This window comes from Akebia trifoliata, chromosome 2, assembly GCF_017979445.1.
Source record: "Akebia trifoliata isolate Shusen 1 chromosome 2, ASM1797944v1, whole genome shotgun sequence".
NCBI classification, from domain to species: domain Eukaryota; kingdom Viridiplantae; phylum Streptophyta; class Magnoliopsida; order Ranunculales; family Lardizabalaceae; genus Akebia; species Akebia trifoliata.
Window position 1 is genome coordinate 5,137,848 of NC_141376.1, and position 26,980 is coordinate 5,164,827.

At 33.4% G+C, this 26,980-nt stretch overlaps 1 long non-coding RNA gene and 1 pseudogene across 2 annotated transcripts; both read right to left on the bottom strand.

Moving 5' to 3' along the window:
* Positions 1–6,077: 6,077 nt before the first annotated feature.
* Positions 6,078–22,023, bottom strand: LOC147409022 (cytochrome P450 CYP82D47-like; annotated as a pseudogene). Its single transcript, XR_015172369.1, has 2 exons — positions 21,046–22,023; positions 6,078–6,857 (listed from the first exon to the last, which is right to left on the bottom strand). The product of XR_015172369.1 is annotated as a cytochrome P450 CYP82D47-like (transcript).
* LOC147409023 (uncharacterized) lies at positions 10,854–15,040 on the bottom strand. Its single transcript, XR_015172380.1, has 5 exons — positions 13,986–15,040; positions 13,731–13,800; positions 13,049–13,198; positions 11,567–11,701; positions 10,854–10,990 (listed from the first exon to the last, which is right to left on the bottom strand). It is a non-coding gene; the product is annotated as an uncharacterized LOC147409023 (long non-coding RNA).
* Positions 22,024–26,980: the final 4,957 nt, after the last annotated feature.

Below are 26,980 nucleotides of genomic sequence, written 5' to 3' on the forward strand. Positions count from 1 at the left end.
TTAATTTCTTAATTTATTTATCACACCTTTAATGAAAACACACTTTTGAACCCATTACAAAAGTTTGGTTCATGTTATTACATCAACGTTACAAATTGAAACAATCATTTAAAATTAGGGTTAGGCTCATGTAAAATCCTAAATCTAACAAATAGAAATCTTAAAAAAAAAAAAAAATGAGAGAGAGAGAGAGAGAGAGAGAGAGGAGAGAGAGAGAGAGGAATTTATAGAGGCACATCAAATTTACTTATTTCAACCATTGATTATTTATTTTCATTCTAATTAGGGGTGTAAAAAGTAAAAATTGGAGTGCCAATATCAAATTTCTAGAAAAATCCCAAAATAATTGGTGGCTTCAATCCATTTATAACTCTGCTTTTGATAATATTTGTTTTTTTTTCCTTCTTTCCGTTTTGAAGCTTCTCTATGATAAGAAGATCGAAGGGCGCCACAAACATTCATAACTTCATCATTGAAGTCTAAAATTATGGTTAGACTTGTGTAAAATCCTAAATCTAACAAATAGAAATCTAAACAAAAAATATAAAGAGAGAGAATTTATATAGGCACCTCGAATTTTACTTATTCTAAACCATTGATTTATTTATTTTCATTCTAATTGGGGTGTAATAAGTAAAAGTTGGGGGTGCCAATATTAACTCTCTAGAAATATCTAAAATTGGGGACTTCAATCCATTTACAACTCTGCTTTTGATAGTATATGTTATTTTTTTTTTCCTTCTTTCCATTTTGATGGCTTTCCCACAATAAAGAGATTAAGGGGAAATTATATAAAATAAAATAAAAAACCTAGTAAAATTAAAAAAAAATAACAATAATTTGATAGAATTTGTCAAAATGAACCAAAACCAGTCTTTTAAGGGCCGAATGTTTTTTTAAACTAAAAAAATAAAAAAATTGACCCTTAAACCGTTGGTTTTTTTATTATAAAAAAAAAAAAAAAAACTGTCGGCCTTTATACCCTCGATTTTTTTTTTCTTTTAACTTGAGAACCATTGCAGTTGAACTTCTCATTTTCTATAATAAATTTTACTGTTTAACGCACGTGATCTCCAACTGCACAATGTTCTATAGAGTTTGAGCAAAGGAATACAACACATTAATACAAAAAAATTATGGTTTGTCTTGTCAACATAAAATTGTATATATTATACAATTACAAGTGCAAAGGTAATAAAAAAACTATGTAATGACATGTGGCATGATTTGGAACATAATACATGAGTTTTAGCTTAAAAAAGCTAAAACATAAAGCATGGTATTAAGATATTAAATAGGATATCGTGTTAATATCAATGTCTAGGATTTGTTAGGTGGTTGCAATTGTAGACTTTAAAAAAACATTATTTAAAAATTATGATCGAAATTATAAATTAAAAAAGAAAAAAAATCTACCCTTAAAAGGTCGATTTTGATTTCTTTTGACAAATTTTAAAAAATTATTACTTTATTTAAAAATAATTTTTTAAATAAATTATATATATATATATATATATATATATAATATATATATATATATAATATATATATATATAATTTTCTTAAAGATTAAATAGCAATAAAGAGTTACTTAACTTCATCATTGAAGTCTAAAATTAGGGTTAGACTCATGTACAATCCTAAATGTAACAAATAGACATCTAAACAAACAAAAAGAGATAATTTATGTTAGCACCTTGAATTTTACTTATTTTAAATCATTGATTTATTTTTCTTCATTCTAATTGGATTGTCAATATCAACTCTGAAGAAAAATCCACACAAAATTGGGGACTGGAATTCCTTTACGGCTCTGCTTTTGACAATGTTTGTTTTTCTTCTTCTTCTTTTCATTTTGATGGCTGGTCCATGATAAGAAGATTAAAGAGCACTAAACAATTCCTTAACTTCAACATTGAAGCCTAAAATCTAAAATCTAAACTAAAATCTAAATTATCCATATTAGCATATTTCAAAGTTCGGGACTAAATCTAAATTATCCATATTACCTAAAATCTAAAATCTTTGGTCAAATTTGTTACGTGCACAATCTTTGGTCAAATTGTCCATGTTAGCATATTTCATAGTGTTGAGATAGTGACATGCGAGAGAGGAAAGTTCTAGTATATATGAGTCATTAACATCCTGACTCAACCCTAAAGAGATGCCCTGCACCCTAGCCTTGCTTTAACCTCATGAAGAGATTAAACCCTAATTAGTTGGACGTTGGGTTACGTGGTCTTGTACTTTTCATGATCAGTAGGGTTATCAATGGGGTAGATCAAATTCAAAATTTTTAGTAGGATGCGATTGATATATATATATATATATATATATATATATATATATATATAATATATGGATCGGGTTCCTACGACCCTTATTATGACTCACATTGCGACACCATATTTTGTCTTATATGGGTAAAAATATTTAAAATGGGCTGATTTTTTGTGAGGATGATCTCTATGGTGAGGAGATCATCCTTGCCAAAAATCAGCTCATTATGAAACTTCTAGCCCCATGTTTACAAGTTGAAAAATTTTAGACCGTCCAATTTTTGTAAATCAATTTTGATGGGGTTAGAAGTTTTGGAATGAGATGATTTTTTGCAAGGATGATCCCCTCATCATAAAGATCATCCTCACAAAAAATCAGTCCATTCCAAACCTTTTTACCCATATAAGACAAAAACGATGTCACAATGTGAGTAGTAATAAGGGTTGTAGGAACTTGACCCTCTCTCTCTCTCTCTCTCTCTATATATATATATATGGGTCAGGTTCAAGGGCCATATGAGAAAACATATGTAAAAACTTTCGTTTTTAATAAAATTTTAAAATATAGGTTAGAAATTTTGGATTGAGCTGATTTTTTTGTGAGGATGATCTCTATGATGGGAAGATCATCAAAAAAAAAAAAAAAATCAGCCCAATCTGAAACTTCTAACCGCATTAAAAGTGATTTAGAATGTGGACCATCGATTTTTTACCAATTTTTATCACTAATTTGTAAATCACTTTTGATGGATTTAGAAATTTCTGATTGAGCTGATTTTTTGTGAGGATGATCTTTTCATCATAGTGACCATCCTTGCAAAAAATCAGCTCAATCCAAAACCTCTAACTCTTATTTTGAAAAACGAAAGTTTTTTCATATGTTTTCTCTTATGACCCTTGAACCGCCTCCTATATATATATATATATATAAGGTCACGTTCAATGGCAAACTTTTTGGTTAAACATTTTTCAAAACATGAGTTAGAAGTTTTGGAATGGGCTGATTTTTGGTGAGGAGATCATCCTCACCAAAAATCAGCCCATTCCAAAACTTCTAACCCCATAAAAAACAATTTACAAAAAATGGACGGTCCCCGATTTTTCAACTTGTAAAGATGGGTTAGAAGTTTTGAAATGGACTGATCTTTGGTGAGGATGATCTCTTCATCATAGAGATCATCATCACCAAAAATTAGCCCATTCTAAAACTTCTAACTCATGTTTTGAAAAATGTTTTGTCAAAAAGTTTGCCATTGAACGCGACCCATATATATATATGGGTCGGGTTCTTACGACCCCTATTACGACTCATATTGCGACACACCATTTTGTCTTATATTGGCAAAAATGTTTGGAATGGGCTGATTTTTTGTGAGGATGATCTCTATGGTGAGGAGATCATCCTTGCCAAAAATCAGCTCATTATGAAACTTCTAGCCCCATGTTTACAAGTTGAAAAATTTTAGATCGTCCAATTTTTTTAAATCAATTTTGATGGGGTTAGAAGTTTTGGAATGGGATGATTGTTTGCCAGGATAATCCCCTCATCACAGAGATCATCCTCACAAAAAATCAGCCATTCCAAATATTTTTGCCCATATAAGACAAAATAGTGTGTCGCAATGTGAGTCGTAATAGGGGTCGTAATAACGCTGTTCTATATATATATATATATATACACGACCCTTATTATGACTCACATCGCGACACCGTTTTTTCTAGGAATACTCAATTGCATATCATCATAATTATGTGTAGTGGAGTATCCTAAGAAAAAAGATCCATGTTTCTATGTACTGCACCATGACAGTAAGTTAGAGCAAGAGTCAATAAATCATTATTCAAATAAAAAACATAATCTATTGACGTGGCATGTGCACCGAGAATCATATATTTTTCCTCGATGTACACAAAGGAAAAATGTATGGCGTTGTTTATCTAACATAATATGACAGTTTACCTTGTCATGGCAGTCAGGTTTGTCTCTCCTTACCTAAGGAAGAGTAGACGCTCCGCTCACTTGCCCGAATTATGCCAAGTGGAGCTACTGTGCTTCATGGGTAACACAGGTCTCGGCTGTGTTAGATCAACTCGGTCATCGAGCCTCTCTTAGATCCAGACATGTGTAGGATATCTAGATTTAACTCCAGATTTACCCTATACCAAAACTAAGGTAATAGAAAAATAGTTAGGCTAATGTGACTAATTTAATAAGATTTCAAATCTTACTAAAGTCGTTGAACCCACATGGGTTGCCATGTTGGCAAAATAACACTGCAGCCCTCTAGAATTGGCATGGATCATATTTAAACAAAATTTAAAAAAAGAATTTTTTATTTATTTTAATCTTGATCCAAGTTGAAAATTAATAGCCAGGACACTTCCAAATTTAAAAGTAAATAAAATCCAACTATGGGAAATGACCTTTTTTTAATTTCTTTTTCAAGTTCTTGAAATTTGGTGGAGTCATGCAGTGACCTCAAGATCGACTTCATTTCGCACTTTCTTGACATGGAGGTGTGTATGAACCATAGATGTTTTACATATTGATGAAAAAATCCATGATTTATACACACCTCCACGTCAGGAAAGTGCGAAATGAGGTCAATCCTTGAGATCACTTTAGCATTATTAAATTTTGTGCTATACATGTAACACCTGATTATGTTTTTGTATTCAACATGGATGGGTGGTAAGGAAAGTTTTTTCATAGAAAAACTACTCTTATTCACGAACTTATATTTAAAGGCAATTCTTAGAAAGCCTCCCAACTTGTCTGTGAAGTTCTTGCTAATTTTATGAGCATAATTATTTAAGGGAAGTTTTAAGATAAATTAAGAATTAAGTCGTGATGAATGCACGCAATTTTGGTACACAGCTGACATGGCAAGGGCATAGAATCGTAGATGATTTTCATCGGGATACACAAGAAAAAGATGTGTGGTTATGTGCCCTTGCCATGTTAGATGCATATTAAAACCGCGTGCATTTATCATTATTCTTATGAATTTTCATTAGAGTTGTGATAAACTGAAAAAAAAAAAAAAAAAATTAAAAAAAACCAACCACACTTGACTGACATGACATGTGCACACAATCAAATATTTTTTCTTTTGAGTCCTGATAATATGACTCGCCAGGTGGCATACTCAAAAGACTCCATGACGTTGACAAGTTTGGATACTGTAGATTTTTACGCTTTGGGATACACGGTTCACTTGAGATACACTTTATTATGGGAAAGTGCGATGATGTATCCCAAGGTGTACAAATCTATGGTACCCAAACTTGTCACGTCATGTAGTCATTTGAGTATGCCACATGGTGAGTCATATTATCACGACTCTTTTTCTTTTTCCTCAATATACACACGAAAAAAAATCTATGGTTTTGTGCACATTCCACGTCAATTGAGTATCTTTTTTGAGTTAATTTATCATTGTTATTCTTTTCATTAATGTATACAGTATGATAAATGTTGTTATTACTTTTGATTGAACAAAAGATGTACAATGTTACTCATGTTTATTTTATAAGAAAATCTTATTTACTTTATGTGAAAAAGGGTAAATTCGATGCCATTGGTACATCAAATTTGCTTAAATTTAGCCAAATTGTACGGAACTTCATGTCAAATTTACCCTTTTTCACGTAGTAAAAAATTGAGGTTAGTTTTTGGGATCAGGATTTTATTGAAACTCAAATTCTTGAGTAATGTCCCAAGCAATTAATCATCAGAATATATTGAAATTTTGGGTCTAATCAAATAGATCAACTGCCCTAAAATCGCCACCAGCATTAGATAAGCATGTAGAGTTCTCTTTAGAGATAAGATCATCTTTTATTACATGCTACATTGTTTTATGGAGCTCATACACAACATAGGATTTCTTATACAGGTACATACAGCAGGTATCACAACCTGTCATCTGTCCCAGTATTTAAATAATTTAATTAATCATAAAGTTTAGAAGGGAGTCGTGGGGTGATTAGAACTTCAAGTGGGGTAACTTTGAGATTAGTGAGGCCGGCACTTTCAGTCATATCTACTGGTGCATTAGATGGGGTCGCAAACTCAAACGCGTGCAACAAACGTGCTAGAGTCAAGTGCACTACTTGGAGACCGAATGAGATCCCTGGGCACGCCCTTCTGCCAGACCCAAAAGGGATAAGTTCGAAATGCTGGCCCCTAACGTCCACGTTCGCTTGGCTTGTGAGAAATCTTTCTGGTTGGAACTCAGTAGGGTTTGCCCATACGCGTGGGTCTCGCTGAATTTTCCAAACATTTACTATTAGGCGTGTGCCTGCAGGGATGTGGTAGCCAGCTACGGTGCAATCCTCAAATGCCTCATGTGGTGCAGACAATGGAGCGGCCGGGTACAAGCGCAACGTTTCCTTGACAATGGCTTGGTGGTACACTAGTTTCTTTATATCTGCTTCATCCAAGGATCTATCCTTTCCAACATGGAAATCAATCTCATCTTGGGCCTTCTTCAGTATGTGACGATTGTTCAGTAGTAAAGAAAGTGCCCATGTTAGAGTGATCAATGTGGTATCGCTCCCACCAAGGACTAGATTCTGCAAATCCAACAAAAACAATGCATGAAAACAAAAGAAAATAACATAGCATGGGTTGGTTGGTATAACAATTCGGTTAGTCGAGATATATTTTTATATTTTTTCCCTTAATTTATTTTATTATAAGAATGGTACACCATATTTAATTATATGCCTTATATAAATTTTGAGAGCTACTATTACCACACCAACTTTTGCTAATCACCAAAGAATTGCACACAGTTGGTGTAGCTTTAACAAAAGTTGGCATGGCAGTAGCAACTCTCTAAATTGTTCTTTGGACAAGCCCTTTACAAAATTTAATTTCTCCGAATCCAAATCGTTAGCGGTGTCAATGAGTTCACTGGCCCATTATTACTTCGGCCCATACCATCTGGAATACAATGGCGAGGGCTTTATTTTGAAAGAATATATATTAAAAAATTATTTTTTTTATTGTTAAATTTAATTTCAATTTTGGGAGTTTGTAATGATTCATTTTCAAAAGCTTGGGTCAAGTCTACAATTTTATTTTCTCCCTTTTGAATATGAATTTTTTTTATGAAATCTAAAGGTTTGTGTTGTTGGATATGATGAATCATGTGGACTGAACGACCTTTCGTAAGAAATCTTACAAAGTTAGTTAGGATAACCTACCTTGTTTATAATAGGAATGGCAATGATCTGATTTTTATTCGGCACTTGATTTGAAAAAATAGGATTCAGATGTAGAAATTAGTATTTTGAATCAAGTTGGAATATAAATTTAAAAAATCTAATAAAATTTTGGATCAAATTCGAATTAACCTTAACCTAATCCGATGTTTTATTAATACAAAGCTACTCTCTTAAAAACTCCCTAAATCCCATCTTCCTCAACCTAATAAATTCTTCCAAACCTTTTCCCCAAATCCATCATCTTCATCGATTGTCCTCTCTCTCTCTCTCTCTCTCCCCCCCCCCCCCCAGGCCCTCTTCCTAAAATCTAATTTTTGAAAAGAAAAAAAAACAGGTGTCGGATTGAATGGTTTTGGGTTGAGTGAAATTTTGATGAGATCAAAGATTCAATTATCTAATTGGATCAAATCTGGATAATAGGCCAAAAATTTCGGATCGGTGACGGTTTTGTATTGATCTGATATTGAATCAATCTAATCTAGCCACTACAACATTTTTTATATTACAGCGGCGGATTTTTTCGCCGCTAAAAGGTAATTTTTCCGCCGGTAAAAGCTATTGCGGCGATGAGCAGCGGAACCAAAGATCCGTCGTTGTTTCCTCCGTCGCTAACTATAGCAGCGGATAATGTATTCCGCTGTTGCAGGTAGTATATTTAGCGGCGGATATTAAGATCCGCTGCAATAGGTCGAATTTTTAACAAATAGAATATAATACATGTAGCGGCGGATATTAAGATCCGCTGCAATAGGTCAATTTTTTTAATAAATAGTATATAATACATATAGCGGCGGATATTAAGGTCCGCTGCAATAGGTCAATTTTTTTAAAAAATATATAACACATATAGCGGCGGATATTATGATCCGCTGCAATAGGTCAATTTTTTAAAAAAAAAAATATAACACATATAGCGGCGGATATTAAAATCCGCTGCTATACACTCTTTTTTTATAAAAAAAAAATTATTATATACCCTTCAAAAACAATATATAAAGATGGAATTTGTATCCACTACTGTAATTTTTTTTCATATATATATATATATATATACATTTAACCTGTGTCCTCCAACCTGTACAAATTGAAAACTTTAAAATAAATAATATAAGAGAGCTGCTATTGCCACACTAACTTTTAATACTCCCGTACTAATACATAAGTAAATCACCAAAGAACTGCACATGTTTATAGTTTAAACTAACATCTTTATTCAGGAGTCAAGACTATATTGACAAAAACAAATTAGTTTTAAAAAAATAACAACATTAGAGACAGTTCAAAACCGCCTCTAATGTTATAAAAAAAATTATAAAATATTCATTACAAAATAAAACCTACAATTATATAAAGAAAAAAAGCTGTTATTGGCACTACAAATTTCACTTATCACTTGTTTATAAAAAAAATACCACAACCTGTAAATGAATATTTTACCAAACATAAACTACAATCTACCAAACATGCATCTACGAAATCGAAAAACAAATTACGCATTCACAAATATTTTCACTATAAATGCATATATGAATGTATGGCACCATAAATAAAATACAGATAATGTAATATACTATAAGCTTGCAACAGTAAGCTTATCATATTCACAATGTTCCGAAAAGCTTGTATTGACTATAACCAAACATTACAGGTGAATACTTAGATTTTAAGGTTATCTAAGCAGTCACCTAAAAAGTCAAGTATATAACCTAAGTTCCATAAAAAAAGCAGTCACCTTTGACAACACAGTTTCTTTTTATAAGCAAGCATGTTTAGTGGTTAGGTTAGTCATTAGTATGTGAAGGCAGGCATTGAACCCAGGTCGTGGTATCAACCCTCACATACTTAAACCAACTTTGCAAGTTGACGCATTCACCTTCGACAACACAGTGAGAAAAAATAAAGATTGACCTGAAGCCAAATATTTATGTTTCATTCAAATGTCAAACCAACATACACCACTAACAGACTCCCCTCCTTGGGAAGTTGGAAACTTAGAATGAAAAAAAAAAAGCATTATATTTCAAAAGAGGGCATGCATGCATCATTTCCTCTCTCTAGTTTCTTGGGTAGAAAAAGAAATCCATCAAAACTATAAACATGAAGAAAGAGATATCTCACCTGGTCCATCCCACCAGATTGTATTCCAATGTGGCGTTCACATTCACATGTAAGCTGGGCAATCTCTTTCTGTAAAATAAGGAACAAGTGAATTAATGGAAGTAGCAGGAAAGTAATGGGACAACAAGCAATATACAGTTGTTAACAAACTTTCAAATTACATGATGTATTTAGAATAAAATCCTACAAAATCTTTACATTATTTTCATAGTTTCCAGGAAAAAGAAAAGTAACAATAATAAATTAGTGCTCTTTTCTGACATTGGATACACGTGCAGGATCAATAATCTGAGACATTGAATCCTCTATATAAAACTAATAATTCTATTTTGTATATATTCAATCTTCTTTGGTAAAAAAATCATATAAAAACGAACTCTACAGCTCATCTTGTGGTAGACACACTCTCCTTCTCAAAGCAATGTAAAGAGGAGAATTTTACAAAAAAAATTTTGAAAAAGGAAACACAAAATAGAATAGGATATATAATATAGACTTACTCTTCTCCCACATCTCTGAGGATGTTAGTAAGTTGATTATCGATACCTAAATAGAACGCAGCTTCATAAATTGTGGATAGAAGTTGGAGATTCAAGTGCAATTCCCATAATAGGAACACTCATTAGGCCAACCATTCTAGCCACATAGTTGCAATAGAGATAAAGCTCTTGAAAATTCTGGTACCAACATTTCCTTGTATCCATTCGCAATCCTTCGATCATGTCCTTGAAGGGCTACAACACTCAAAATTTTAACTTCTTGTTCAGTTTAGAGTAATCTTTGTACAATGAAAAAAGATATTAAATTAATTTATTAGTACCTTGATGTCTATGGGGAATTGTTAGACAATAGCAGTTAATGTAGCATCGAACATATCGTAAGGGCGTTCATTGAAGATATCGTAAGGGCATTCATAAGGGCATCATCTTATTTATTTATTTTCTTACTAATTTGAACACAATAGGCAATTTTGATGGATGTGATAATGCATGGAAGTTTGCACACCACACTCCCCAAGCTAACTTACCATAAGTACATCTTTGTAAGCATCAAGGCTTTGGAAAGCCCCAAATGCTCCAAAAATCCCCTTACTTGGAGAATATCCTAGTAGTTTTTTCTCCATACAACTCTTCCACAAACTACACATGTAGTCAAGTTCACACCCATTGCATGTAAAAAACAAGTTCATGAGATTAAGAGCATGAGACGTACCATACACCAACTACAACTACAACGCCATGGATTTCTCAACCTGAGGGCCCAAATTTCTGGCTGCAAGTCCTTATCATCGAAATATGGATTTTCACTTGGGATCGAATAGTTTCCCCATAGACCAAGGTCATCTATTTCACTGGCACCTGAATATATGCATGACAAGGATGGAACACAAAAAAGGATTATAAATGATAAGTTAAGTAAGTAATAAGCATACTATTCCAACTTACTACAAGGAATGAGAATACTAATGATGTTTCTTCAAGCACCTACAATAAATATCCAATGCAATGTTCAAGGAATGAGAATACTAATGATAAGTTTTAATATAGTGCTCTGCAGACTTAACCCATCTTTGATTTCATCATCATTGAAGCCTAATAGATTTGGGATCAGCTACACAAATCCTATTCCTCCATTCAATTATGTCCAGAGCATTGCCTTCTGTAACATAACAAAATGCTAATTAACACAGATATTTAAATTATTGGAAAGAATCTGGTATCAGGTATTTTACAAACTTGTGCTGGGAATTAGTTGAATAGGTGCATCTGTAGTAGCCAACAGTATTCAAGCATTCAGACAAAAAGAGTTATATTTGCCATGACATATTGTGGGTGAAATTAATGTCCTTCAATGATGTTCATAGGTTATAAAGCCAAATGGTAAGTTTACATCTTTTCATAGAAGGAATTTTAACATGTGCAGCAGAATCTTACCATGAAGGAGGCCTTGCCTTAAGGTATGTTGAATATGACTGAGGAGCATCATCAATACATCCTTTGCTTTAGGATAAGTTTCATAATCCAGTGCACGATCAGGAGAAACTCCATTTTCACATATCCAAGGATGGCCTAAATTTTAGAAAGCCAACATAGTATATCTTAGAGAGGGTAATAGAACTCCAAGCAAGCATTTTAACTAGACCTAACAACACTTATTACCCAGGTCGAATTTAGAATTTATTTGAATTTTGTGACTTTTTATATGATGTGATAGTATTAGTTTTCCTCAAATTAGGGGATAAAACATGAACATAGTAGGTGGTGAGGAGGCACAATTGGCTAATTAAGCTTAGGGACCTACACCTCATAAAGCATCACATGGGTTTTCTCATTTAGTGTTCTTATCCATCCATCAATTGATGTTGCATCAGAACCACTTATGCATTTGAATTCATTAATCAAATAAACATTAGAGCTTCATAACAAATAGATTAACTTATAACAACAAAAAACCGGTAAATGTGATGGTGTTGGGTGTACAAACAAAATGACCATGAAGATGATATGAGCACGGGCCTACATCTAAGATTCCAAAAAAAAAATGGAAACAGAACAATAAATGCTTGTATTGTTCTAACATGGCATGATGAATTTGTATATTAGCACAAGTTATTATGTTAAAAACAACTAAAGGGCTGTAAAAACATCAACGCCCCACCCACTAAATGTTATCAGAAATTCTATTCTCTTCATCTTCATTTGATTTTGATAGTCGGGATACTTTTTTGCTCATAATTATTACAAAGAAAAGTAGTTGATACAGGTTCAATCATTGTTAGTGTTTTATGACCAACCATCCATAGTCTTACACTTCCATTCAACCACCATTTCTCATGTCGGAGACAAAGATACATTTCTACACTGCAAATCATCGAGAACATGATGCTTATATGAACAGAACATTTAGATCATCATTGTCGTCAAATTGTTAGCCCGCAAAATTTAGTGTAATGTAGATCAGAACCCAATTTCACAACAAGAAGGTGATATAAATAAAAGGAAACATGAAATGATTTATGTTGTTTGGCAACACCCAAATCCATAGATGAGATGAGAGTGATTTACCATGTTTGGCAAAGAAATTACAGCCTCTTGCATGTAAAGCTATAACATGCAAGAGACAAGTCTTTGCCACACTTCCAACGATGGAAACATAAATTCTAGTATTAATTATTCACGACTTTAAGTGCTTATTATGCACTCTATAATAAGGGGTAAGATCATAAAATCCTAGACTACACTTAACAATGCATCCTATTGTAAATGTGCAGAAAAATACAGATATCCATCAATATTTTTTACTATGAACCTACACCACAATAGCTAAATTTCTGATATTCAATGCACATGTTGCATTAATAGTAGTATAAGCATTGATCCCTCTGAAATTTCAAAAATGTCAAGATAAATACTAACCACAATCTGTCGTCCGGTACCGGTTCCAGGCTCTGCATAAAATCAGAAATGTTTATACTTTGGTCCCTTGAGAACTTTTTGGTTAGCTTAAATTAGCACCCGATCGGATTTTTTTTATATGGTTCACTGTTCCTTTCGCTCTAGGATAACCTTAGCAATGCGTAGAAATGGAAGCAAATTAAAGATAATCTTTAAAGTATAGTTGATAGGAATCAACACACCATAGGTTACCTCACGGAAAATGAATTTGAGGTATACAATCAAGAAAGCAACCATCTTGGGTAATAGGTAGTGAGTAATCTATATTTTACCACAGAGGAAAGTCTAAATGCCTCAAAGAAGGCTACTATCACTAACTATTTTATGTTTTTTGGGTAACTCAAGGTGTCCCCACCCCTTACGAAGCGGGACTATTCCCTGAGGATGCACATTGACCGCCAACAGACCCCTCACATCAATTTCATTCAGGGAGTGGTATTGAACTCACGACCTTGGACAAGAAGTCCAATGCCTTGTGCCAACTCCACCGTCCCCTGGTGGGTCGCTACTATCACTATAGTTCTCAAACAAATAAAAAATAATGCACACATCATGTATGCATATGCGACAGTAAGGGAATACATAAAAGTAAATCAATATTGATAGGTGTGCATCTATGTGATATATTAAGTTTTAAATGTACCAATTCTCCAGCAAATATGGTTGCGAACGCATCAGCAATTTGACCCGAAAGCATAACAGTTGATGCATCCCTATAGAATAAAACAGGGATTTCAAAATACAAATCTCACTTACCTTCATCAAATAATTGATAATTTTTTTCTTTTTGTACGAAACACTAATGGGCTTGTGTTCTATGTAAACTCTTAACAGGAAAATAATAAAAAAAAACAGAGGCATGAATGTCAATATGTGCAATGGCTAAGAAGCACAGTACCTTGGGGACCCAAAACAGGAGCTTTGCATTCAAGATAGAGATCTTGGTATCGAAGCCACACAATGGGAGCAACATAAAGTGTCAAAGTCATGCTGAAGAGAACAATCATGAAATGATATACCATCTCAAAATCAAGTAGTCAAGATACGGGACCATAAGCTTCTGTTTGCAAAAAACTACTCATTATTGCAAAAGACTCCCAAACAATAACTTAACCAAAGATCGATAGCTAGAAAAGAAAATTCAACTCATAGGTACAAAAGAAGTCCACTCTATCTAGTTAGAAAATAAAAAATAAAAAAATCCAAATGAAAATTCCTAAAACATTATGAATCCTAAGATCACCTATCGGGTGAGGCTGATAATCACCCATAAAAAACTACTCATATTGCATTGCAAAAGACTCAAACCTAAAAGCAATTTAACCATCTTATAATTCAAATCAAACTAATAATTATTAATTTCCTAATTCCAACTTTTCTTCTATAACTAAAATGGGTCCTAAGACATTGAGATCTTTCTAAAACTAATAATTCCACCTTATAACTACAGCTTATATATTTGATCATAACTTGCTCCATCCAAGTCCAAATTGTGTAATTAGTCACGTTGAAAAGCTAATTGAATAAACTTTCCAATATGCCAAAAGATAAGCATTTAAAAATCTATTGAACAAAAAAACAATGGATGTAAATAAAGTGGCGAGATCATAATTTCAGACAACTCAACCTATGGCCAATGAACCTTGAGTTTGACCCAAAGGTGGAAAGGTGAAACCCAACATTAGGCACTTATTACCATTGAAACATAGATATCCTCCCCAATTGGACTTCCAACTCATTGAAACATAGATATTTGAATGATGATTAGGATTGACCAATTAATGAAAATTTCAAAAAAAAAATAAAAAACAAATAAGGCACTCCCATTCTTAGCACATCTCTATTTTTTTTTTCTTTTCTTTGCTAAGTAGACAAGGGATTTTATGATATAGATAGATATAAGTGTGTGGGCGTGGGCGTGGGTGTGTGTGGGGGGGGGGGGGGTTGTTGGGGAAATTCAAGACAAGAAAGCAAAACATCAAACAAAAACATATTCAACAAATATGGAGACAGCAGATTAAAGCCACAAAAAAGAAGGCCAAAAGGTGAAGTAAAAGTAAAAGAGAAGAACTTACAGCCTCTTCAGCTTGAAGTTTCTCTACCCATCCATTCAAAGTATATGGATCATTCACAACTATACAAATTACGGAATTGATACCTTTGGCTTTGAATTTATCAATATTGTTCTTGTAACTTGGTACATGTTGTGCTGAACAAACACTAGTGTATGCACCCTATAAAATGACAAATGCAAGCATACATAAATAAAATTACACAAAGAAAGAAAATAATCATCAACAACTTTGCTTAATGGGTCAACAAAAAATAAGGCTTTTTCCATGATAATAATAATAATAATAATAATAATAATAATAAAGACCTTATGAAAACATTGAAATTTTGAGAAAGAAAACAACCAACCGAATTACATCCAATTAAAAAACAAAGACAAAACATTAATGACTCCTTAAATTCTCAATTATAACATTAGTTGATATTGACATAAATCAACAGATACCCATCAACAATAGCTAATAAAATCAAATTCACAAAATCAAATCTAATAGATAATAATACCCAAATATTTTCCAGTCCTATGAAACCATAGATGAAGACAAAGCATTAAAATGGAATGTAGATTGATTTTCATCTCTGCTCGTGGGATGTGCAGAATAAATTCTTTTCACACCCTAAAATGGTGTGTTCCAAATCTGGATGGTAGGAAGATGGCTCATAATAATTCTACAACAATAATAACAACACCTTATCCCAAAGATATAAACAAATCATGTTCTTCCATGTAAAGAAAATTTAAAAATAAAAACAAGTTCATATACACATAATGAAGAAGGGGTTACAAAAAAAAAGGATACCTTAAACAAAATTCCCCTCCTTTTGAGTCCAAAAAGGATTCCCTTGGATTGATTGTAAGGTTTCAGGTGTTATGAGACGATCCACATATAAAACCAAATGATCACCCATTCCCTCAACAAAATTCCCCTCCTTTGAGTCCAAAAATTTCTCTTTTTGACCTCTAATTACTAATAAGCAGATAGAGAAGATGAATGCTTTAAAACCCCTATTATAAAAAACTCAAATTCTTCGTTCCAACAGCTCTGTTGAACCAGAAATTAAATCAACAAAGAGCAACAACAAAAAGCCTAAGAAAATACTTCAAATCCATTATAAAACTTTCAATACATCTAATTTGATTCTTTCAAATCCTAAAAGACCCACAATTTTAACCAAAAAATTGATTTTTTTCTCCTTTCAAAACAAGAAAAGCTCCACAACTATACAAAGATTTTTAAATAAATGTAAAAAAACCATAACACAACTCAATCATGAATATCAAACCCAATAAATCCACTATTTAGCTGAAAATCAGAGCTAATCAAATGAATCCTTCTAGAGAAACAATCACAGAAAGAGATTCAAAGGAAAAAAAATTGAAAATTGCATCAAATCATCTAATGTACCTTAAACGCTCTTCTTCGATCGCGTGGTTGGTCTTCATTTTGAGCTTCAAAGAAAGAACTCAGCGATGCTTTGAAGCCCGTCAAATACGAAGAGTTCAATATATACTGAAACATGAGAGAGAGAGAGAGAGAGAGCTCTTACCTTACAATCCAGCTTGTCGAAGAAATCTCACAACCATTCACAGATGAGAGAAAACGGGAGAGAATGATAGAGAAGTAAGAATGAGGGGGAAAACGAGGGAGGGAAAAGGATTTTCGCGGCTCTCTTTCACAAGTCAAATTTTGGTCCGTAGGTTAGTACATTTAGTGGCGGATTTTATTTTCCGCTGCCATTACTAAATAAACGCATTTTATTTTCCGCTGCCATTTCTAAAGAAATTGAGTTATGTATGAGTCCCTGTAACGGCGGATATAGTTTTCCGCTGCTATATGTATTGGATAAGCTAGGGTGAATTTTTGGTGTGTATGCATAGGTCCTTATAGCGGCGGATACAATTATCCGCTGCACAAAATTCACCTATAGAGGCGGATAAAATTTTCCGCCGCAACAAATATACCTATAGAGGCGGATAAAATTATCCGTTGTTATAAACCGTCGCTGTAGATAAAAATGTTGTAGTGAAACAATTAAAATAATTATTTTTTAGTGGCGGATACCCTCATCCGCTGCTATATTAATTTAAAAAAAAAAAATTAATACAGACGAATTCATAAATCGAATTTTTTATATTAAAAAAACTAATTTTTTAGTGGCGGAACTATTTATCTGCTGCCATACTCAATTTTAAAAAAAAGAAAATAATTTTTTCACTATTTATCCACTCTCAATAAAAATGAATTATTTTTTTTTTTAAATAAAAATCATTCTGTAGCGGCGGAAATAATAATCCGCTGCCATATTCAATTAAAAATAAATTGATAAAGAGCTCATCAACATAACTTTTTATACTTCAAAAAAATAATAAAATAAAATCTGATTTTTTAGTGGCGGATACATTAATCCGCTGCTATAGTAAATTTTCATTAAATATTTAAAATAGTCATTCTATAGGGGCGGATATCCAAATCCGCCGCTATATTAAATTTTATAACACATTAATAGATCGTTTTATATTAAAAAAATTTGAATTTTTTACTGGCGGATTCTCATATCCGCTGCTATATTCAAATAAAAACAATTTTATAAGCAAAACTCACTAAATCGAACTTTAATATAAAATAAAATTTGGTTTTATAGCGGCGGACATACTGGTCCGCTGCTATAGGAATTGAATATACAAGGTTGGTATTTGCTTGGGTATCTATTGAGGCGGATAATTATATCTGCTGCAACATGTATATATATAGAGGCGGATAAACGGATCCGCTGTTATAAAACGCCGCTGTAGGCCAAAAATGTTGTAGTGAGCTCTAGTCTATTCTCAAGCCAAAATTGAGATGCTTGGATTTCCAAGAAAATACATATCCTTAGATGACTTGTACTAATCCAGAGGATTACCACAAATCTCTAGAAATTCTGTGTTTTTTTTTACTTGTCCTCCTATAGTTGTAAAGAGGGGTGAAAAGTAAGAAAAAGCTGCGATGGGAGGTAAGGACCGTTTTTCTAGAGATGAGTATCGGTCCCATAAGGATTAGAAAAAACTTTGAAGCGGGCAGCCTGCTTCAAAATGTTGAAGAAACCCTCTCCATTGGATGACATGTGGCATTCCCTCTCTCAAGGAGGTGTTTCAAATTTTGATGAAAATGTAAGAGTGTAAAATTAATGCAAAGCACCACGTGTCTGATATCGAGGAACGTTTCTTCAAAATTTGATTCAGGCTGCCCGCTTCGAAGTCGGACTCATAAGGATCCGTGGTCCTCAAGTCCTAACTAATCCCTGTAGGCACGTGTAGGGGTGCACATTGGATTGGGTAAATCCTAGAACCGAACCAATCCGAAGCTTTTGGATTGGATTGGTTCGGATTAAACACACCCACGGTTCGAGTACGGATCGAAAAAAAAAATCCGGTTAATTTGGTTCGGTTCCAGATTAAGAATATAACAAACCGAACGAATCCAAAATCCGAACCAATATATATATATATATATATATATATATATATAATGATTTTAAAAAAAAATTTCTTTTCTTTATTTCTCTCTTCTCCTTCGAATCGAAGTTGGGGGAAGTCTGAAAATCGCAAAACCTAGCCGCCGTCGTCTTGGTCGTCTCCCTCGCTCACCTCGTCGGAAAACACAGAGGTCTCTCTCTCTCTCTTTCTTGAAACCACGCCGCTGTCTGTCCATTCTCGGTCGTCTCCTTCGCTCACCTCGTCGGAAAACACAGAGGTCTCTCTCTCTCTCTCTCTCTTGAAACCTAGCCGCGGTCTGATCAATTCTCGGTCCTCTCCCTCGCTTACCTCACTTCGTCGGAAAACATAGAGGTAACTCTCTCTCTCTCTTTCTCTTGTTGCCGTCGTGCTCGTTCGTTTCGAAAACGAAGAGTTTCGTTCGGATGTGTGAGATTCTCTATAACTTGAATGGAATAGAATATAGATTTTTGATGTTCCCTTCTATTCGAACATAAATTTTAGTAAAAGAAATTTTAGAACATAAAATTTATTTTTAATTTTATTCGAACATAAATTTTTAGTGTTCCTGTTTATTTGAACATAAATTTTATATTAGAAATTTCAAACATAAATTTTTAATTTTATATTTTCGATGGATCAGAGAAATGGAGAGGTGGAATAAAATAGAAACTTCTGATGTTCATTTTCATTCGAACAAAAATTTTAGAATAGAAATTTTATTTGTTGTTTGATACTATATTATATTTGTTTTTGTTATGCCTTTTGATTAAAATCATTGATGATTGTGAATTTATTTATTTATTTAATGTTTTTACTTTATGATATTTAATATTAATTAGCATAAATGCATAATTGTGTTCTTTATGTTGTTGTAGATTGATATATTTTCTTGATTGATGATGAATTTGACTTTAAATAAGCAACATGCAACAAGCAACAAGCAACATTTGATTTTAAGCATGCCTTTGATCTTCGATCATCCCTTACAAGGTAAGTGTTAAATGATTTTTATTTTCTAATTGTTTTCATGATTTTTATTTTTAATGTGTTAAAAATAATAAGTATTTTGGATTGGTTCATGATTTTTATTACTATTGGATTAGTTAATTATTTTTTAATGATTTTTATTACTATTGAAAATATTAAGTATAAGAACCGAGAACCGATCCGAACCAATCCAAACCAAGATTGGACTGGATTTGTTTGGTTCCAAAGTTGTAGAACCGATCATGTTTGGTTCAGTTCCAATTTTGCCAAAATCCGAATCATGTGCACCCCTAGGCACATGTACTAACTAGAACGTTCCCAAAAAAGGAAAGAGAGAGCCACTATCCAAAATCCGTAAATATTGAGTGATTGTTTATTGACAACTCAACACTAATTTGACATGTGGTGTTGATACGTAAGTAATAAGACAAATTTTCTCTCTCCACTGTTTAGAAACCTTAATTTTTTACATTTCAAATCTTAAAATGTACTATGAGATCAACATGGATCATTAAATTGGCAAGCAAATTCGACAGCCTTTAAGATTTCAAAACTTACAATAGAAAAAAAAAGTTTTTTACATTTGATCAAAAGTGTGAAAAATGAATGATTACTGAGCACCCAAATTTAAAATTAAAATTTAACGATGGAAAATAACTTTTTTAATTCATAGAATTTCATCTTCTACGACATTGTGGTAAAAGATCATGTTTTTGAATAATACAAGATGGTATAATTAGGAAATTTCAATTTTTTTCATTATGATGGGAGAGAGAAAAGTTTTTCTCTTATTACTCATGTCATCAACACCACGTGTCAAAATAGTGTTGAGCTGTGAGTAAACAATCACTGATCCTTCAATTTCCCAATTATTAAAAAAGAGTAATGATTTTCGTACTCCACCACGTGGCATTCTCAAAATACTCTCCTGATTTGGCATATGTTACAACCATAAATCTTTTTCTCAAGGGATATACAATTGCACATATTTATGGGGATGCATATCCCAAGGCATAAAATCATGATTTTAGCACATGACATGTGACAAGAGTATTTTGAGTATGTCACGTGGGGGAGTCATTTATCACGACTCATTAAAAAATGAGTCATGATTTTCTAATTCTCCCCTTTGCCAAACTCCCCCCCCCCCCCCCCCTTGACTTTGCATAGAACTATAGATTTTTTCCTAGGGATACACAACTGCACATTCTCATTAATGTGTGTAGTTGTGTGGCCTGAGGAAAAAATCTATGTTTTTTCATGGTTCTATGCACTGTAACATGAGGAGAATTTGTATAGAAGGAGTCAATTTATCATTATTCTTTAAAAATAGAAGAAAATTCTTATCCTCAACGGCCCCCCTGAAATGGGAAGCATTACTTAGAAATTCTGTAGCGAAACTAATTCGAGTTAAACGTACCAAGCTCGTGGACTTGATCACAACATCGGCCTCGTAACCAAAGAGCTTTTCATCATTAAGAGTTGAAAGCATCACATCCATGAAGTCTCTATCGCTCTGTGTCTTAGTTGACAATTTGTTTCATCGATGCTCCTGTAACCATCTCTCAAGAAGATCATCTAAATCTTTTGCAGCTTTCTTCATGGTTCTTTTGTGACCTTGCACGTCCAACCAGCCTAACCATGGCAAGTAGTCCGACACCACGAACAATCCCACCAAGTAAAAAAAATCTCTCATGACTTTTTGACACCGCCGCGCCTCCTCCTCGTCTGCACATGCAGCACTAGCACCAAAATAGCTCTTCCCAGCAACCATTCTAACAACCAAGTTAAGTGTCATGTCACCCAACCATTGCTTCATCTCTACCAAAACACCATTGCCTTTGTTATTTTTCGCCCACAATTGGTACAACTCCTTTATACACATATCAACCTCAGAGACCCGTACATGCTTCAACAACTCAAGCCTATGGTTCGAGAGAAGCTCGATCATGGCTATTTTGTGCACTTCGCGCCAGTAAGGCCCGTAAAAACCAAAGCCAAACATGGCGTTGTTGTAGCCCATAATCTTCATGGCCATGTAGCTTGGGCGGGTGGCAAATACTTTATCGTTGGTAGTGAAACATTCCTTTGCTACCTCCCAACTGCTCACCACCAGTGCTTGACACACACCTAGCTGTATCATTAAGGCCGGTCCGTACTTGTTGGCCATGGTCCCCAACCTAAAGTGGGGTGGTTGGTGATCTCCTAACATAGGAAGGTGACCGATGATGGGCCACGCTCCACCCGCTTCGGGAGCCATTTTACCCTTACCAATTGCACTTCTTCTCCATGAGAATAAATAATAGAGAAAGAATAAGAAAGCAAAGATGGTGGTAATAGTAGCCGGGGATGAGAAATATTGAAGGGACTCCATGGCTTTCAGTTTTCGTACTACTTCAATATGGCACAACTTTACATTCATTTATAGACTTGGGAAATAATTATACTTAAGAAAAAAAAAACATGGAAAACAGTAATCTCCATACAAACGGTTGAGATGGAACAATAGTAAAGCTGTAATTAGCCCTTGAGTCGTGATGAATGCAGGTGGCCTTGGTACGTGACTGACGTGGTAAGGGCATAGAATCATAGATCGTTTTTGTCGGGATAAACAAGAAAAAGATGTGTGGTTTTGTGCCCTTGCCATGTCAACATGTATCCAACTGCATATCAAGATTGCGTGCATTCATCATTATTCTTATCCCTTTAAATGTGCTGGTCTCTATCGGTTACTCTCTATTAAAGAGTCGTGATAATCGGACCGCCCCACGTGGCACACTCAATCAGTCTCCTAACTTGAAAAGTTTGGGAGCCGTAGATCTGTAAGCCTTGGGCTACACAGTTCTCTCGGGCTACACATTTTTATGAGGAGGTGCAGTTGTGTATCCCAAGGCATACTGATCTGCGGCACCCAAACTTGTCACGTTAGGAGAGTAGATTGAGTGTCACCAGTCACCACAATCTCCTGGATTTCATGAAAACTCAGATTAAAAAAATAAAATTCAGGAAAAAAAATCTGTTTTGATATTTATCTAAGGTGTTGAAAATAGATGATTACCGAGCTCTACAATTTAAAATCAAAATTAAAATATATATTAATGTCCTTAAAATTTTGTGCACTACATGCACCTGAGTAGTATTGTATCATGTTTTTGAATGCCACAATGTGATCTCATGACTCTCAGTAAGATTTGAAATCTTACTAAGTTAGTCAGGTTAGCTTGACTAAGCTATTAAATCATTGTTTTCCACTTATCAAGAAAGTATAATAATCTTTGGAGAATTTAAGAGATTGTGATTACAAATTTCAAAGGTTCTGAAATTATTTCTACAATCCATAAATTATTTCCTATGATGCAATTCACAAGGTACCCACAAACGATAGGTGACGTCAAATTGAGATTTGAAGCCACACACTACTGAACCTTATTTAGTGGAGAGCCTCAGAAGTCTTTGTGTGGTCAGTATTTTACCTTAACAATTGCTATCCAATCGCTTTTTTCCATCTTTCGATTTTGATGGTCAGTATTTTACTTTAACATCTAAATTGTTAGCCATTAAAGTCAAAATCTAAATTGTCCATATTAGCATGTTGTATATGGGACCATAGATAGATACTTGAATGCAGAAATTTCCTTGTCCAGATTTGTTTGGTGCACAATCAGCTCTATGAGATAGTGACATGTGAGAAGGAAAATTCTAATATCAGTCTTAACCTCCTGACTGCACGTAAGTACTCAACTCTAACGAGATGGCCTGCACGTAAGTATGGCTTTAGAAGGGTGATAATCTGACTTACCCACGTGACATACTCAATCGACACTCATGGCATGAATTATTTGGGAATTCGAGATCTACACTCCTCTTGAATAGAATTGTGTTTCCCCATAAAAAGTGCAGTTTTGTATTCTGAAAAGTGCAAATCTACGGTTCTTGAACATGTTTTGCCAGGGATGTTGATTGAGTATGCCACATGTGTAAGTTAGAATGCCACATGAGTAAGTTAGATTATCGTGACTCGTGGCTTTAACCTCTTATTAGGCGCGAACATACCAAACCCTAATTGATTGGCCATTGAGTTACATGATCCTTGTACTGTTTATGACCAGTACTTTATCAATAGGTTAAATCAAATCCAAAATTGGAGTCATTTTCGAATATGGTTCAGGCATTTGGGTTTTGACAATTAAGTATCCAATTTGATAATATATTGGATAGGTATTGGATCAACCATAGTTCTTCCACTTATATGTTTGCCTAGTGCAGAGCCTCAAACATTGCTTAAAATTAGGGGAAGGGAGCTGTTATTGATTCCCTAAATTTTACTTATTACATCATTAATTTCTTAAATTATTTATCACACCTTTAATGAAAACACACTTTTAAACCCATTACAAAAGTTTGGTTCATGTTATTACATCAACGTTACAAATTGAAACAATCATTTAAAATTAGGGTTAGGCTCATGTAAAATCCTAAATCTAACAAATAGAAATCTTTAAAAAAAAAAAAAAAATGAGAGAGAGAGAGAGAGAATTTATATAGGCACATCAAATTTTACTTATTTCAACCATTGATTTATTTATTTTCATTCTAATTAGGGGTGTAAAAAGTAAAAATTGGAGTGCCAATATCAAATTTCTAGAAAAATCCACAAAATAATTGGTGGCTTCAATCCATTTAAAAACTCTGCTTTTGATAATATTTGTTTTTTTTCCTTCTTTCCGTTTTGAAGCTTGTCTATGATAAGAAGATCGAAGGGCGCCACAAACATTCATAACTTCATCATTGAAGTCTAAAATTATGGTTAGACTTGTGTAAAATCCTAAATCTAACAAATATAAATCTAAACAAAAAATATAAAGAGAGAGAATTTATATAGGCACCTCGAATTTTACTTATTCTAAACCATTGATTTATTTATTTTCATTCTAATTGGGGTGTAATAAGTAAAAGTTGGGGGGTGCCAATATTAACTCTCTAGAAATATCTACAAAAAAATTGGGGACTTCAATCCATTTACAACTCTGCTTTTGATAGTATTTGGTTTTTTTTTTTTTTTCCTTCTTTCCATTTTGATGGCTTTCCCACGATAAAGAGATTAAGGGGAAATTATATAAAATAAAATAAAAAACCTAGTAAAATAAAAAAATAAAAAAAAACAATAATTTGGTAGAATTTGTCAAAATGAATCAAAACCAGTCTTTTAAGGGCTGAATTTTTTTTTTTTAACTAAAAAAATTAAAAATTGACCCTTAAACCGTTGGTTTTTTTATTAAAAAAAAAAAAAACTTTCGGCCTTTAAACCCTCGATTTTTTTTTCTTTTAACTTGAGAACCATTGCAGCTGAACTTCTCATTTTCTATAATAAATTTTACTGTTTAACGCACGTGATCTCCAACTGCACTATGTTCTATAGAGTTTGCGCAAAGGAATGCAACACGTTAATACAAAAAAATTATGGTTTGTCTTGTCAACATAAAATTGTATATATTATACAATTACAAGTGCAAAGGTAATAAAAAAAACTATGTAATGACATGTGGCATGATTTGGAACAGGATACATGAGTTTTAGCTTAAAAAAGCTAAAACATAAAGCATGGTATTAAGATATTAAATAGGATATCGTGTTAATATCAATGTCCAGGATTTATTAGGTGGCTGCAATTGTAGACTTAAAAAAAAAATTATTTAAAAATTATGATCAAAATTATAAATTAAAAAAAAAAAAAAATCTACCCTTAAAAGGTCGATTTTGATTTCTTTTGACAAATTTTAAAAAATTATTTTTTTTAAAAATAATTTTTTAAATAATTTTTTTTTTATAGATAATTTTCTTAAAGATTAAATAGCAATAAAGAGTTACTTAACTTCATCATTGAAGTCTACAATTAGGGTTAGACTCATGTACAATCCTAAATGTAACAAGACATCTAAACAAACAAAAAGAGATAATTTATGTTAGCACCTTGACTTTTACTTATTTTAAATCATTGATGTATTTTTCTTCATTCTAATTGGATTGTTAATATCAACTCTGAAGAAAAATCCACACAAAATTGGGGACTGGAATTCCTTTACGGCTCTGCTTTTGAAAGTGTTTGTTTTTCTTCTTCTTCTTTTCATTTTGATGGCTGGTCCATGATAAGAAGATTAAAGAGCACTAAACAATTCCTCAACTTCAACATTGAAGCCTAAATTCTAAAATCTAAATTATCCATATTAGCATATTTCAAAGTTCGGGACTAAATCTAAATTATCCATGTTACCTAAAATCTATAATCTTTGGTCAAATTTGTTACGTGCACAATCTTTGGTCAAATTGTCCATGTTAGCATATTTCATAGTGATGAGATGGTGACATGTGAGAGAGGAAAGTTCTAGTATATATATGAGTCATTAACATCCTAACTCAACCCTAAAGAGATGCCCTGCACCCTTGCCTTGCTTTAATCTCATGAAGAGATTAAACCCTAATTAGTTGGACGTTGGGTTATGTGGTCTTGTACTTTTCATGATCAGTAGGGTTATCAATGGGGTAGATCAAATTCAAAATTTTTAGTAGGATGCAATTGATATATATATATATATATATATATATATATATGGTGACAACCTAATGGTAATTAAGTATAGGTATGCCTTGGGAAGTCTTACATTCCTAAGAAGCAGGGGCAGAGCTAATAGGGAGACATTGTGGGCAATTGCCCCCACTCAACTTTTTAGGGCATTTTAGATACCCTTAAATTTATACTTAAATTTGAAATATCCTTGTATTTTGAACTACTGATATGCCTCGTTTGACCGTGTTGCCTCTACTCCCTCTTCTCCCTCCAATTTTTGCCTCCTCCCCGTCCAATTAACTATAAGTTTGCCCCCTCTAAAAGAAAATCTGACTCCACCTTTGCCAAGAAGACTGTATCTCTAGAAATAAGTTATTAGTCCTTAGAAGATTGTAATTATCGTCTCACAATGTTAGTGTCGGCCCAATAAAGTGCTTTCATTATTGGTGTTCTTTCCGATCTCTACGTAATTCACCATTCCACCAGATATTAATACCCTCTACTCTTATCGTACTCCAACTTGGTAGTTTCCACCGCTTGTCCAGGGTTGAGCCCTGAGATTTAATGATGGACTTGATCTCAACTCAAAACTGTCATGTTGATGGAAAGCCTCAATCATGGTTTGAAACTAGAAAAGGCCAATTTGACTGGATGACCTCGCTAGTTTCTATGAGCATATCCTTATCTTTATTATATTTATGACAGGCAACAATGTAGAATTGGTTCGACACTAAAATTTGGATTCTCAAAATGCCCTTGCAACTTAATATAATCAAAAGTCATTTTGGTC